General features: G+C 40.9%; 1 pseudogene across 1 annotated transcript; it reads left to right on the plus strand.

The window, feature by feature from the left end:
• The first annotated feature begins 5,533 nt into the window (after window positions 1-5,533).
• On the plus strand, window positions 5,534-14,753 carry LOC309967622 (DLA class II histocompatibility antigen, DR-1 beta chain-like; annotated as a pseudogene). The gene is made up of 3 exons: window positions 5,534-5,626; window positions 11,035-11,282; window positions 14,278-14,753. The product of its transcript is annotated as a DLA class II histocompatibility antigen, DR-1 beta chain-like (transcript).
• The last annotated feature ends 2,724 nt before the right edge of the window (window positions 14,754-17,477 follow it).

A 17,477-nucleotide genomic window follows, 5' to 3' on the forward strand; every position in this document is an offset into this window, starting at 1 on the left:
CTCTGGGACAACATTAAAGGCAACAACATTTGCATTTTAGGGGTCCCAGAAGGAGAAGAGAGACAGAAAGGACCCGAGAAAATATTTGAAGAGATTATAGTTGAAAACTTCCCTAACATGGGAAAGGAAATAGCCACCCAAGTCCAGGAAGTGCAGAGAGTCCCATACAGGATAAACCCAAGGAGAAAGACGCCGAGACACATAGTAATCAAATTGGCAAAAGTTAAAGACAAAGAAAAATTATTGAAAACATCAAGGGAAAAACAACAAATAATATACAAGGGACCTCCCATAATGTTAACAGCTGATTTCTCAACAGAAACTCTACAAGCCAGAAGGGAGTGGCATGATATACTTAAAGTGATGAAAGGGAAGAACCTACAATCAAGATTACTCTACCTGGCAAGGATCTTATTCAGATTCGATGGAGAAATCAAAAGCTATACAGACAAACAAAAGCTAAGAGAACTCAGCACCACCAAACCAGCTCTATAACAAACGCTAAAGGAGCTTCTCTAAGTGGGAAACACAAGAGGAGAAAAGGACCAACAAAAACAAACCCAAAACAATTAACAAAATGGTCATAGGAACATACATATCGATAATTACCTTAAATGTGAATGGATTAAATGCTCCAACCAAAAGACACAGGCTGGCTGAATGGATACAAAACCAAGCCCCATATATATGCTGTCTACAAGAGACCCACTTCAGACCTAGGGACACATACAGACTGAAAGTGAAGGAATGGAAAAAGATATTCCATGCAAATGGAAATCAAAAGAAAGCTGGAGTAGCAATACTCATATCAGATAAAATAGACTTTAAAATAAAGAATGTTACAAGAGACAAGGAAGGACACTACATAATGATCAAGGGATCAATCCAAGAAGATATAACAATTACAAATATATATGCACCCAACATAGGAGCACCTCAATACATAAGGCAACGGCTAACAGCTATAAAAGAGGAAAACGACAGTAACACAATAATGCTGGGGGGCTTACACCTCAGTTACACCAATGGGCAGATCATCCAAAATGAAAATAAATAAGGAAACAGAAGCTTTAAATGACACAATAGACCAGATAGATTTAATTGATATTTATAGGACATTCCATCCAAAAACAGCAGATTACACTTTCTTCTCAAGTGTGCACGGAACATTCTCCAGGATAGATCACATCTTGGGTCACAAATCAAGCCTCAGTTAATTTAAGAAAATTGAAATCATATCAAGCATCTTCTCCGACCACAATGCTATGAGATTAGAAATGAATCACAGGGAAAAAAAAGTAAAAAACACAAACACATGGAGGCTAAACAATACGTTGCTAAATAGCCAAGAGATCACTGAAGAAATCAAAGAGGAAATCAAAAAATGCCTAGAGACAAATGACAATGAAAACACGACGATCCAAAACCTATGGGATGCAGCTAAATCAGTTCTAAGAGGGAAGTTTATAGCTATACAAGCCTACCTCAAGAAACAAGAAAAATCTCAAATAAACAATGTAATCTTACACCTAAAGGAACTAGACAAAGAAGAACAAACAAAACCCAAAGTTGGCAGAAGGAAAGAAATCAAAAAGATCAGAGCAGAAATAAATGAAATAGAAACAAAGAAAACAAGAGCAATGTCAATAAAACTAAAAGCTGATTGTTTGAGAAGATAAAATTGATAAACCATTAGCCAGACTCATGAAAAAACAGAGGGAGAGGACTCAAATCAATAAAATTAGAAATGAAAAAGGAGAAGTTACAACAGACACTGCAGAAATACAAAGCATTCTAAGAGACTACTACAAGCAACTCTATGCCAGTAAAATGGACAACCTGGAAGAAATGGACAAATTCTTAAAAAGGTATAACCTTCCAAGACTGAACCAGGAAGAAATAGAAAATATGAACAATAGGGAGGGTGGGAGGGAGGGAGACACAAGAGGGAAGAGATACGGGAACATATGTATATGTATAACTGATTCACTTTGTTATAAAGCAGAAATTAACACACCATTGTAAAGCAATTATACCCCAATAAAGATGTTTAAAAAAAAAAGAAAGAAAATATGAACAGACCAATCACAAGTAATGAAATTGAAACTGTGATTAAAAATCTTCCAACAAACAAAAGTCCAGGACCAGATGGCTGCACAGGTGAATTCTATCAGACATTTAGAGAAGAGCTAACACCCATCCTTCTCAAACTCTTCCAAAAAATTGCAGAGGAAGAAACACTCCCAAACTCATTCTATAAGGCCACCATCACCCTGATACCTAAACCAGACAAAGATACTACAAAAAAAGAAAATTACAGACCAATATCACTCATGAATATACATGCAAAAATCCTCAAGAAAATACTAGCAAACAGAATCCAACAACACATTAAAGGGATCATACACCATGATCAAGTGGGGTTTATCCAAGGGATACAAGGATTCTTCAGTATATGCAAATCAATCAATGTGATACACCATATTAACAAATTGAAGAATAAAAACCACATGATCATCTCAATAGATGCAGAAAAAGATTTTGACAAAATTCAACATCCATTTATGATAAACACCCTCCAGAAAATGGGCATAGAGGGAACTTACCTCAACATAATAAAGGCCATATATGACAAACCCACAGCCAACATCATTCTCAATGGTGAGAAACTGAATGCATTTCCTCTAAGATTAAGAACAACACAAGGATGTCCACTCTCACCACTATTATTCAACATAATTTTGGAAGTCCTAGCCACGTCAATCAGAGAAGAGAAAGAAATAAAAGGAATACAAATTGGAAAAGAAGAAGTGAAACTGTCACTGTTTGCAGATGACATGATACTATACATAGGGAATCCTAAAAATGCCACCAGAAAACTACTAGAGCTAATCAATGAATTTGGTAAAGTTGCAGGATACAAAATTAATGCACAGAGATCTCTTGCATTCCTATACACTAACAACGAAAGATCAGAAAGAGAAATTAAGGAAACAATCCCATTCACCACTGCAACAAAAAGAATCAAATACCTAGGAATAAACCTACCTAAGGAGGTAAAAGACCTGTACTCAGAAAACAATAAGACACTGATGAAAGAAATCAAACATGACACAAACAGATGGAGAGAGATATACCATGTTCTTGGACTGGAAGAATCAATATTGTGAAAATGACTATACTACCCAAAGCAATCTACAGATTCAATGCAATCCCTATCAAATTACCAATGGCATTTTTTACAGAACTAGAACAAAAAATCTTAAAATTTGTATGAAGACACAAAAGACCCCGAATAGCCAAAGCAATATTGAGGGAAAAAAAACAGAGCTGGAGGAATCAGACTCCCTGACTTCAGACTATACTACAAAGCTACAGTAATCAAGACAATATGGTACTGGCACAAAACCAGAAATATAGATCACTGATACAGGATAGAAAGCCCAGAGATAAACCCATGCACCTATGGTCAACTAAGCTATGACAAAGGAGGCAAGGATATACAATGCAGAAAAGACAATCTCTTCAATAAGTGGTGTTGGGAAAACTGGACAGTTACATGTAAAAGAATGAAATCAGAACACTCCCTAACACCATACACAAAAATAAGCTCAAACTGGATTAGAGACCTAAATGTAAGACCAGACACTATAAAACTCTTAGAGGAAAACATAGGAAGAACACTCTTTGACATAAATCACAGCAAGATATTTTTTGATCCACTTCCTAGAGTAATGGAAATAAAAACAAAATAAACAAGTGAAACCTAATGAAACTTTTGCAAAGCAAAGGAAACTACAGTCAAGACAAAAAGACAACCCTTAAAATGGGAGAAAATATTTGCAAATGAATTAATGGACAAAGGATTAATCTCCAAAATATATAAACAGCTCATGCAGCTCAATATTAAGAAAACAAACAACCCAATCAAAAAATGGACAGAACACATAAATAGACATTTCTCCAAAGACATACAGATGGCCAAGAAGCACATGAAAAGCTGCTCAACATCACTAGTTATTAGAGAAATGCAAATCAAAACTACAATGAGGTATCACCTCACACCAGTTAGAATGGGCATCATCAGAAAATCTACAAACAACGAACGCTGGAGAGGGTGTGGAGAAAAGGGATCCCTCTTGCACTGTTGGTGGAATGTAAATTGATACAGCCACTATGGAGAACAGTATGGAGATTCCTTAAAAAACTAAAAGAATTACCATATGACCCAGCAATTCCATTACTGGGTGTATACCCAGAGAAAACCATAATTCAAAAAGAAACATGCACCCCAATATTCGTTGCAGCACTGTTTACAAGAGCTAGGTCATGGAAGCAACCTAAATGCCCATCGACAGACAAATGGATAAAGAAGATGTGGTATATATATACAATGGAATATTACTCAGCCATAAAAAGGAACGAAATTGGGTCATTTGTAGAGACGTGGATGGATCTAGAGACTGTCACACAGAGTGAAGTAAGTCAGAAAGAGAAAAACAAATATCGTATATTAACGCATATATGTGGAACCTAGAAAAATGGTACAGATGAGCAGGTTTGCAGGGCTAAAATAGAGTCACAGATGTAGAGAACAAACATATGAACACCAAGGGGGGAAACTGATGGTGGGGGGTGGTGATGGTGGGATGAATTGGGAGATTGGGGTTGACGTATATACACTAATATGTATAAAATAGATAACTAGTAAGAACCTGCTGTATAAAAAATAAATGAAATAAAATTAAAATTTTTTAAAAGGGAAAGAAAGGGAAATATCCCCAATTAAATGAGGAAGTCAAAAAGGGAACTAGGAGGAATGGATTGATCACTTTTTCACATAAAATATTAATTATTCTAAAGCAGAGTTGCTGTGCCAAAGGCTGATTTGAGTCCTTTATCAATCTCTCAGCCCCCTGTAGAATGTGATTTAGACATTGACCCTATTACATTGTTAGTTACATGCCCTACAAAGGTACCTTCAAGAACCTCCATTCCACATGGAGGGTCTTGTAGAATGTGATTTGGACATTGACCCTATTACATTGTTATTTACATGCTCTACAAAGGTACCTTCAAGACCCCCCATTCCACAAGGATTGCCCCCGATAAGCCGCTTTCTCTATGTGTATCCTGGAGGTCCCACTAAACTCAGTGACAGTATCTGGAGACAATCCTGAAAAACTTGGGTGACCATCGCTGACCAGCACAGAGCTGGCTCACAATAGGGCCCCAGTTAAAATGTTACAAATACAACTGGATCAAACCTTTAAAGCACGAAATTAAAACAATCCTCCTAAGGAAGGAAATCTGAGTTTCAAAAGAGGAACTTCATATTGAGTATCTAACCAGCAACTGATGATGATATTCACAGATGAATCTGATTGGTTCTCCAAAACTGAGACGACCCAATCCAGGAACAAAGAAATGAGTTCCTTGGTTGGTAATGTTTGAGATGTGGGTTGGAGGAGGGTCCTAGTCCTCACTGAGATTTGTCTTCTCCCCTGCACCCTGTCTTCTTCTCTTCTTCTGCATGGTGTGCCTTTGGTTCCCCGCAGGCTCCTGGACAGTAATACTGACAGTGATACTGATGGTGCTGAGCCCGCTCCTGGCTTGGGCTGGAGAGGTAAGCGCACACCTTTGATGGTGAGCTATTTTGGGGTGTGGGGGAAGGGAGGGAGTTAGCTTTGTCTGGGTCCAGGCCATGTCACTTAAAACACCGACATCTTCTTCAGTGACTACTTACCTTTATCACATGGATCCTCAATTCCTTCCACAAACAAAAGGAGCCTGGATACTTGCCCTCTTTATAAGACCAGCATAAGGTGCCTTCGTATATATACATATAGGCTATTTCTTGTCAACTCTCTTCTAATAAAACCTCTCCAACCTTATATCCCATTCCCTCGGGGTTTTGAGAGGATTTAGAAATGCTTTCAAAAATAATCTAAAATGATTATTAATGATTTCAAAACAATTCCCATCCGTGGTTCCCTTTATTCTGTTGAGTTATGCCAGAAAATGGGAATAATCCTCTGAAAATTTTATGGGGACTCAAAAGGAATTAGAAAGATCTCTCCTAGAAGATCCTGTGTTATGTCCATGGGATCTGTGATGCGGCTACCTCTCACTAATACGTGAGGATGTATCAAGAGACCTCACCATTGTCTCCTTTTCTTTTCTTTTTTTTAAGTTGAAGTATAGTTGATTTACAATATCAAGTTAGTTTCAGGTATACAGCACAGCACTTCAGTTATATATATATATTATATATTATACATATATATATTCTTTTACAGATTTTTTTCCCTTATAGGTTATTACAAAATATTGAGTAGAGTTCCCTGTGCTGTACAGTAAGTCCTTGTTGGTTATCTATTGTCTCCTTTTCTTTCTCCCTAAACCCCACTGTTCATAAGGCCTGTATGCCTGTACTGGAGGTACTCTGACAAAAGCTGGGGTTAGTTTTCTCCCTATTTCTCCTGCGTAAAGCACTCTGGACCTGAAGCAGGGATCCTTAGTACTAAGAATGACCCTGTAGTTAAGGAGCATCTAAGGGGCATTCTGTGATGCCTTAAAGAACTCATAAGAACTGAAAACCTGACACAGGTTAGTTCTTATTAGTGCTTATTCTATTTTGAACCTTTCTATCCTATCAGTTTCTCCTATATCTCCTCTTTCTGTGGCCTGAACCCACAAGAAGAGATTCAACTAGTATAGAATAAATTATGAAATTATATTTTTATAAACTCCAAATAGTCAAATATCAGCAATTTCATATGGTTCAAACCATACACCCTGAGCAGGATACAGAGCATGTGAAGGCTGTTTCCATCCCATAGGGCTGAAAGCCACTAAGGAAATCAAGGGAACTCATTGACCTCTTGGAGTCTTGGGCCCAAATTTCATAGGTTCATTCATCATGCCATCTATTTTCCATAATTAGCCGTCTTTGGTTACCTCTCCTTCCAGTTTTTCCCTATTCTTTCCCCTACTATGTCATCACCGTTACTAAAAATCCCCGGTTTGCACAAACCCTCAGCACTATAACAGACGCATTGGATGAAATGAAACTTCATGAAATGTTCCCTATATCTTAAAAATCACCTTTTCCTTACCTGTGAATGTTTCTTCCAAGTAGTAAGAGGAGAAAGAGGAAGTTAGTCTGAATTTCTCACAGGAAAGTAGAAGAGACATAGGTGTCATGATTACAAAAGTGTGTTGGAACTGGAGCCCCTTCTTGCTTTACCAGGAGTCCCACAAAGATCCATTCCCAAAACTATGGCTTTATGCATTTAGATGACAAATACTTCTTTGAGCAACTATTATATACTGGGCTCTGTCCTAGGCACAGGGGATTCTATTTGAATAACAGAAAAAAAAGTCCCTTATGATCATGGAAGTTACCTAATGACAAGAGAGAAAGACAACAACCCAATAAACATTGAACCAAGAAGAACATTTCAAACAGCAATAAATGCTCTGAAAAAAAATATAAGGGTTAAGGGACTGAGAAAATTGTATTCACCTGACTTCAGTGCAAGTGTCTACAGGGGTCTTCCTGTGACATTCAATTGAGACATAAATGATGAGAATAAGCCAGACATGGGAAGGATCTAAGGGACAAATGCTCCAGGGAGAGGAACCAGGGGAAAGGTCAAAGTGTGGGAAGATGTTTGCTGTGTTTAAGGGATGGAAAGAAGGTTAGAGGAGCTGAAGCAGAGAAAGCAAGTTGGGGAGTGGAATAAGATGAGGTTAGAGAGAAAGTCAGGAGTCAAATCATGTTAGGCCCTGATGGCCATAGTGAGAAATTTGACTTTTATTTACAGAGCTATGTGAAGCTACTAAGGGGTTACAAGGAGAGTCCATTTATATTTATTTTAAAAACTAATTCTAGCTACCACATGGAGATTGGATTGCAGGGGTTCCAAGTGAAGTTACAGAGACCAGTTAGGGGAGAGTAGAAGGGTTCTCCAGGGAAGATGTGCCTGTGACTTCATTTAGTGTAGTAGCGATGAAGTGAACAGATTTGGGATAGATTGTTGAGTGACTTGTTAATGAATTAAATGGTGGGAGTTGGAAGATAGAAAATCAAAAGCTTATCCCTCAGGATTTTGTCTTGCATGATAACTAGGTGGATGGTGGCGCTGTTTATTGAGATAGGGAGGACTATGGACCAGTACATCTCCTTAGACTGGATCCAAAAGTCACCTAATTAATATAAAAGCCTCATTTATTGATTTTACCCCTTAGGAAATTTCCAGGGTTTTAGGAGACCTGTGGCAGAAACGGGGATGAAGAACAAATACATGTTTCTTATCATAAATCACAATATCACAGTGACTAATTGCCAAGGCAAAGAAATCAGTCAACTTTGGTTGGACTGAACAAATTTATTTTATTGGAAAAAACAGCTCTTCACTGGGACCGGCTTCCCAAAAAACATATTTCATGTAGGACCAAGATTTTCAACAGAAATAATGTTGGCAAATTTTTCTATGTCACTCTCAGCTGCTCCATACTTGAGAGTGGTTTCTCCAGGACAGTTTTTTCATATGATTTACACCCATGGTTCTCACCCAACGACAGCTCAGCACTCTTTCTCCCCGTTCCTTCACCCGCCGCAGAACATTGGCTCCAGATAGCGCCATTTTTAGTTGTCACACAGGGGGTTTCTTTTGACAACTAGTGGGTAGAGGCCAGGAAAGCTGATAGACAGGCTACTATGCACAGAACAGCTCCCTCTCCCCAGCCACAAAGAACCACCTGGTCCAAAATGTCTATAGTGCTGAGGTTGAAAACACTGCTTTATACACACTATGCTGCTTCTAGAAATTCTAGACTTACACTTTCTACACACATTCACCTTCCAGTTCAACTCTTCATGGTTTTATTTAGCTTGTTTCATTACCCCCAAAACTAGACAGTTGAACAAATTCATTACTTTCTTGTTGAATCCATTCAATCAAAGCAAGTTCAAGATCTTCATTTTTATTTTTTGCCTTACGCCATGTTTTTCAAAATGTCACGAGTTCTTGGTCATCACATCTCTATTTGATTTCAACAACTTGTCTTTTTAAGTCATAAATAATGGTGGCTGTTACAATATTTTTCAGTAAAATGCCTCAAATTTCTGCAGCAATGCTACTTTCCACACTATTAATGATATCAGAAACTTCCATTTATTCTTCTTACCTTTAACCACAGGGTTATTCTTTAACTCTTTTTGACATTTTCACAATTCAACTAAATCTAAAGACAAAAATATTTTCATTTTTGAAAGAAACAAAAACATTCATTTGAAAACATACATGAAACCCAATGTTCACTGCAGCATTATTTACAAATATCCAAGATGCAGAAGCAACCTAAGTGTCCATCAACAAATGAATGGGTAAAGATGTGGTTTGTGTATATACACACACACACACACACACACACACACACACATACACACACACACAGTGGACTATTACTCAGCCATAAAAAAGAATGAAATTCTGCCATTTGCAACAATGTGGATGGACCTACAGAGTATTATGGTTAATGGAATAAGTCAGACAGAGAAAGTCAAATACTCTATGTTATCACTTATAAGTGGAATCTAAAAAATAAAACAAATGTATATGACAAAACAGAAACAGACTCACAAAGAGTGAACTAGTGGCTACAAGTGTGGAAATGGAAGGGGAGAGGGGCAAGATAAAGGTATGGGATTAAGAGATACAAACTACTGTGAATAAAATAAATAAGCAACAAGATATACTGTGCAACACAGGGAAATATAACCATTATTTTGTAATAACTTTAAATGGAGTATAACTTTTAACAATATTGAATCATTATGTTGTACACTTGGAACTAACATAATGTTAATGATACTGTAATTTAATACCAAAAAATCAAAAATATGTGCATTCATATGATATATATGTGTATATTTATGTCTATGTGTATCTTTACACACAGTGAAGCTACAGAACCATATGTAACCAATAAGAGCTCTGAGACACATTTGACCCCTTCCCTCAGCAGGTCAGATTTGCCAAATGAATTTTAGCAGCAAATTTTTAGAAAATCTGATTTTCTGAGCTATCCAGATTTGGAAATGCAGAAAAGGAATTGTGGACCTGTATTGGGGTTATGGTTTTAATCTCCTAAAACTCTTCAATAGTTCTCATTACGTTTAGCATAAAGTCAAAATCCTAATGTCACCTACAAGGAATTTAAGTGCCTGGTTCCTTGTGATTTTTCCAGTCTAATCTTTTCCCCTCCTTCCTCTCACTCTCTGTGCTTCAGTGAACTTTCTAGAGGAAGTTCATCAATTCTTTCAGCTTTTCCACACAGTATTACCATTACCTAAAATGTGTCTCTTTTTCCCCTAAACACACACACACACACACACACACACACACTTCCTCTAGCTCACATCCACGTAACCTTTTATGTTACCACTTAAAGTGGTCTTCAGAGACCACTTCTCTGGCACCCTAACCTAATTTAGGTCATCCTATCATTCTCTGCTATAGAACGCCACACTTTTATCCTGACTTTTCTCACTTCTGTATAAATTCTTGCGTGTTTGGCTTTTGTCCATCACTTTCACTAAATTTTAAGCTCCACAAGTAGAGGGGAGACGGCTGTGTTCCCTTCCTTGGAGTCCCAAGGGACAGCGAAATTTGGACACAAGCACAGCCCTAACCAAGTACTTACAGAATGAAGGAGACTCCTAAGAGGAGATGGTGATGGGGCAAATCCCAGTCCAGTTCACACTTGGAGATGTCCAGGCGAGCATGGAAGCCAAGTGGAGCCCGAATGGCTCAGGAGCAGAGGGGTCTCTTCCGCCCAGCACGTCCTTCCTCCACCGCTGGCAGGTGGAAGATGAACCCGTGGGGTGCCGGTAGAGCCTCCGAGGGAGTCCTAGCGCCCCCCGCCTGCGCTCGGGCGCCTGTCATCGGTGGACGTCACCGCCAGTCTCTTCCCATGCGCGCGGGTGACATCATTCCTGTACCCACAGCACTTTTCATGGTGCAGGTAAAGTCCGAGTGTCATTTCTCCAACAGCACGCGGCAGGTGCACTTCCTGGACAGGTACATCTATAACCGGGAGGAGCTGATGCGCTTCGACAGACACATGGGGGAGGACCCGGCGGTGAGCGAGCTGGGGCGGCCGGCCGCGGAGCTCTGGAACCGCCAGAAGGATGCCCTGCAGCGGGCGCGGGCCGCCGTGCACACCTTCTGCAGGATCAACTACAAGTTCTTGGAGAGAAGCAGCGTGCGGCGGTGAGGTCGTGGGGGGGCGGGGGGGCGGTGACAGAGACAGAGAGACACAGAGACAGAGGGACTGAGTCCAGAGTGAGTGTGTAGGATTGTGGACAAGTGCAAGTTACGAGGGTACACGTAACCTGAGAGCCTTCTGTGGGAAAACTAAAGTGAGATTTTGTCGACGTGTGCTGGTGAGAGGGGAGAGAGTGTGTGTATGGTGGGGGGAGTGGGCCTGGGGTCTGAGAGGGCCGGGAGGGAGGGGGGTATGGGGAGAGGGATGCAGGAGCGAGGGCTCCAGGCAGCCTCCGCTGCCGCCCTGGGAGAGTCTGGGGGAGGGGAGACTAAGGAAAAGGCTGACTGGGGTGGGTGGTCGGAGATGCGGGAAGGAACCTCCAGGTGTCTGTGGTTGGGGGAGGGTAGGGGAGGAGAGGTGAGGAATGTAAGAGGTTTAGGAGAACGCGAGAGGAGCCCCAGTCTGCTCTGGTCACACACCCTCTTACTCCTGAAACCCCTGAAATAAATGTGCCGGCGTGGCGTCTGTGTGCAGGCGCGTTTCTTTGAGAATGAAATTTGTGAGGGAGACTAATCTCTAGGGGTGCAGCGGAGAAGAACCTTCCACTCACCTCCGACCTTTCTGAGGCTACTTTTAGGTCTAAATTTCCAACTACTCTTTTGTTTTCTTAGTGTGTATATTTTTACATATTTGAAATTATTGTGAAGCTAGCTTTTCACATATAATTTTGTTACTTAATAATACCATACTGATGTTACTATTTTTATAATGCTAATAGTACTTAGGTAGTTGTGTTTTCCCTTTGTATGGTTGTAAGCAATTTACCTCACATTCCCCATTGTTAGATTTTATTTTCCATATTGCCACTTAGTTAGAAATTTATATCTTATTATTTTTAACTTACATTTCTTTTATTTCTAAAGTTCTTCTCTCTTTTTTTCCCCCCAATTTTAATGACTGCCCAAAGCATTATCTATTAATCTGTTGCCACTAGGGTCCTAGTGTTTTTCTCAGTAATTTTATGGGTTGTCTATGCAGTAAGATTATTAACACTTTGCTGATACTTGATTCAACATTTTCTCCAGTTTGTGGTTTCTATTAGATTCTGTTCAATATTTTCCATGTTGAGAATTTAACATTTTTTACTTACTGAAATAGAAACTGAAAAATTGTGACTAATGATTTACCATCGATCTTAAATCTGCTATTTTGTGGTACTGTACAAATGTGTCCCCCATTTCTCCTTTCTTTTTTTTTTAATTAATTAATTTATTTATTTATTTATTTTATTTTGACTGTGCTGGGTCTAGTTGCCACACGACGGCTTCTCTAGTTGTGGCACGCAGGCTTAGTTGCGGTATGTGGGATCTTAGTTCCCCAACCAGGGATCAAACCCAGGCCCTGAGCATTGGGAGGGCGGAGTCTTAACCGCTGGACCTCCAAGGAAGTCCCTCTCCTTTCTTTTAAAATAATTGTATTTATTGAGGGCCTGAGAGTGCTAGAGGCTGTCTCAGACGTGAAGAGTCCCAGACCCTGCCCTGATCTCAAATGTCAGTTTAGAAGGAGAGAGAATTCTAAAATGATAACAATTGAAAAACTAGATGTGGCTTTTTTTGGGGAAAAAAAAAAAACAGCAAGAGAGAGAGAGAGATCCATCAGCTGAGTATAAAACAATAAAAGCTTTTTAAATGATTAACTTTCCTTGTTCCTTTTCCTCTGCAGGACTCATGCTTTCCTTGAGACACAACCCATAGAGTTAGAGAATGACCTCTGTCTATTTCTGCTTCTCAGGGGAAGAACCATTTCTGTGCTGTTCTAAGATGTGAGTCCATTGAGGCAGTGTAACCAGGATTTCACACTCTACATCTCTATCTACCCCACTACTGTTCCCTACTTTACCCTTAAGCTGTGAATCACACTTTCTTTCACAGTAAAAACATTCAATAAGTAACTGACATATACTGAAGGCTAAGTTCTGGTCATTTCTTTCTTTTCTTTTTTGGCCCTCCCTGTGCGGCTTGTGGGACTTTACTTCCCTGACCAGGGACTGAACCTGGGCCTTCAGCAGTGAGAGCGCAGAGTCCTAACCACTGGACCGCCAGGGAATTCCCCCAACCATTTCCTTACATAGTTTAAGTCCATTAACTCTTTTTTTTTTAATATGATGATCAATATTTTTTATTGAAGTATAGTTGATTTACAATGTTGTGTTAATCTCTGCTGTACAGCAAAGTGATTCAGTTATACATATATACATCCTTTTTAAAATATTCTTTTCCATTATGGTTTATCATAGGATATTGAATATAGTTCTCTGGGCTATACAGTAGGACCTTATTGTTTATCCATTCCATATACAGTATAATAGCTTACATCTGCTAACCCCAGCCTCCCACTCCATCCCTCCCCCAGCCCCACCCTCCTTGGCAACCACAAGTCTGTTCTCTATGTTCGTGAGTCTGTTTCTCTTTCGTAGATAAGTTCATTTGTGTCATATTTTAGATTTCACATATAAGTGATATCATACAGTATTTGCCTTTCTCTTTCTGACTTACTTCACTTAGTATGATCATCTCTAGGTCCATCCATGTTGCTGCAAATGGCATTATTTCATTCTTTTTTATGGCTGAGTAGTATTCCATTGTATATATGACTCATTTAACTTGAAGAGGTAAATTCATATCATTACCCTCCTTTAGAGGAGAGAAAACTGAGGCACAGAGGGATTTAAAAACTCTCCCAAGATTAACCAGTTAGAAGTAAAGCCTGGATTTGAACACAGGCAGCCTAGTTACAAAAATCACCCTTTTATTGAATGCACCCTGTGTCTTGCAAAATTTGTAAACACTTCAACAATAGGTAACTGTTTCAAATTATGAAAAGAAACCCCACAATTTTGCTCAACATCTCTCAACTCTAATAGGCCCTGTTATAGGGGTTAAATTCAAGACCCATGACACTGACTTCTCCTAAGCCACATGGCAGTCTGGTCTGCCCAAGGCTACATCTGGTCAGGAGACTTACTGTCTCCCTCACTATTCCCTCTACATTTTCTCTCCTACTGGAGCCTACAGTGACTGTGTATCCTGCAAAGACCCAGCCCCTGTGGCACCACAGCCTCCTGGTCTGCTCTGTGAATGGTTTCTATCCAGACCACACTGAAGTCAGGTGCTTCCAGAATGGCCAGGAAGAGGAGGCGGGGCGTGGTCTCCACAGACCTGATCCCTAATGGAGACTGGACCTTCCAGACCATGGTGATGCTTGAAATAGTTCCTCAGAGTGGAGAGGTCTACACCTGCCACGTGGAGCACCCCAGCTGGACGAGCCCTGTCACAGTGGAATGGAGTGAGAAGCTTTCTGACCTCGAAAATTCCTTACGCATCAGGGAGGAGACTTGCTTACCCCCGAGTGTCAGGTTTCTCCTCTCCCCACGGCATATGTGCATTTTCTCCATGTTCTTCTCTCCTTCAGCTTAGGTTATTGGGGCTGCCCTGTGATATCCTGTGATAGAAATCCCCTGATTGGTTACAGACATCCCGTGATGGTTTCTACCAATACCTATACTCCCTGGGGAGGCAGTTCTGCCTGACAAGCAGAATAGAGGATGTCCCTGTTTTGAGCCTCCCATGACATCACAGGTCGTGGTCACCCCTTGGCCCTAGGCACCAGTGCCCTGCGTCGGGCTGGGCTTGTGCTTCTGACACTCCTGCTCTGAGTTGTTATTGTGACCTGAGGAGGGGTACATCCTCTACAGGGATGTTCCTGTCCTGAGGGGAGTTCAATCTCAACCAGTCCCAGGCTCCTCGTCCATCAGATGTTGAAGACGTGTGGCCTTATGCCAGGGCTGTGATATTTAAGCGATTCACTGCCTGAACCTTGTAGCCATTCCTTTTCTAGGAATGGCCAATTATTCTAGTTCTTTCATATCAGGCTTCTCCCCCCAGTCAAAGCTCTCAGAGTCTCAGAGAAGTTGGATTCAGGTTAAAAATCACCCAAACTAGCTTCTTTTCTCAGGGACACGGTATGAACCTTCATGAGGCAAGATGCTGAGTAGAATCCGGGCCTGTGTTATGGGTCTGCTCCTCCTTGGGGTGGGGCTGCTCTTAATCAGGAATTAAAATGGTAAGGAAGCTGTTAGCAGCTGAGATGCCCCGCAGGTTTCTTGGAGGAAGAAATATGGCTTTGCTCAGTGAGTTCTCTGAATATCAATGACCCTATCCTACAGGGTCATCATACAGGGTCATCGATATTCAGAGAACACATCGAGCAACATTTACCTAGTCAATCTCAAATTTCCTGGAAATCCAGAAATCAACAGTCCGCGGTTATTTATGAGTGAAATATAAGAGGTGATGGCCTGTACAGATAAGAGAAGGGTTATCATGCATGGAGATCTCAGATGGAGATCCCGGGGCAAATGCAGGAAGAGACGCTAAGCCTGATGAAATGACGCTGGATTTGCGTGACGGAAACTTCCTAGGTCACATGCTCTCAGGGTCTGCTCTCCTCTCCACCCTGGCATCAGGTGATATGGATGGTGATGTAGAGAAATCTCAGGCGAGAGGGGGGAGTCAGGGGCTGGGGACATTGTATCCGGGAACAGACTTGCCTCCGTATGTTTTAAGTATGCATCCTCCCTTCCCTTTCCTAGGATACTCTGGACTTCAGCCAACAGGTAATGCCCCTTCAGCCTCTTTTAGAGATGGATTTGGTCTCCTAGAAACGGTGGTGGAGATGACAAGACAGGAGACAGACAAAATGAGAAAGACTGAATTCTGATTAGGTGGTTTGCAATAAAGTTTTGCACCAGCTAGTAAGAGAACAGACTTGTGTTTGCCAAGGGGGAGGGGGTGGGGGAGGGATGGATTGGGAGTTTGGGGTTAGCAGATGCAAACTATTACATATAGGATGGATAAACAACAAGGTCCTACTGTATAGCACAGGGAACTATATTCAGTATCTTGGGATAAACCATAAGGGAAAAGAAAATGTGTGTGTGTGTGTGTGTGTGTGTGTGTGTGTAACTGAATCACTTTGCTATACAGCAGAAATGAACACAGCATTGTAAATCAACTATACTTCAGTTAAAAATAAATAAATAAATAATATAAGAGGCTGTGCTCTAAAGTATCTTTGGCTCAGGGAGGCTTAAGAATGATTTCCCGGGCTTCCCTGGTGGCGCAGTGGTTGAGAGTCCGCCTGCCGATGCAGGGGACACGGGTTTGTGCCCCGGTCCGGGAAGATCCCACATGCCGCGGAGCGGCTACGCCCGTGAGCCATGGCCCTGAGCCTGCGCGTCCAGAGCCTGTGCTCCACAACGGGAGAGGCCACAACAGTGAGAGGCCCGCGTACCGCCAAAAAAAAAAGAATGATTTCCCCCTTCTTACTACAAGGCTTTAACGTGAGGCCCCCAAAAAGAGGGAACGAAGCAGCATGAAGAGGTAGGTCTGGAAAAAACCCTCTCCTCTGTCTCCTGTAGGACTCCTGAGCTGAAGCGAAGATGGTGACACTCAAGCAAGAACCTTCTGTCCCATCAACTAGAGGTGATCACACTAAGTGAAGTAAGTCGGAAAGAGACAAATACCATATGATGTCACTTATATGTGGAATCTAAAATATGGCACAAATGAACCTGTCTACAAAACAGAAACTGACTCATAGACATAGAGAACAGATTTGTGGTTGTCAAGGGGGAGGGGAGGTGGGGGAAGAATGGAGTGGGAGTCTGGGATTAGCAGATGCAAACTATTATATATAGGATGGATAAACAAGGTCCTAATGTATAGTGCAGGGAACTATATCCAATCTCCTGTGATGAACCATAATGGAAAAGAATATAAAAAAGAATGTCTATATGTGTATAACTGAGTCCCTTTGCTGTACAGCAGAGATTGGCACAGCACTGTAAATCAACTCTACTTCAATAAAAAAAAATTTATAAACAAAGAAGAACCTTCTGTCCCAGCTTCTTCACAGCACGAAAAGTTTTCCTGCTTAGCACTCATTCTTCACAACAAGAGTACTTTCTCAGGATCTGGTTTGCTCAGGATCTCGTTGAATGACCCTGCAGGAAATGTCCTGGATGGCTTCCTCAGCCCCTAACCTGGACCTGGAAGTTCCCAGTGTTGATTCCAGTACCTTATTTCATTCTTTCCTGATCCTCTTTGCTTTCTACCCTTGCTGCCTCCTTTGGCCCTCAT

This window comes from Leucopleurus acutus (assembly GCF_964270905.1).
Source record: "Leucopleurus acutus genome assembly, chromosome: 10".
NCBI lineage: Eukaryota > Metazoa > Chordata > Mammalia > Artiodactyla > Delphinidae > Leucopleurus > Leucopleurus acutus.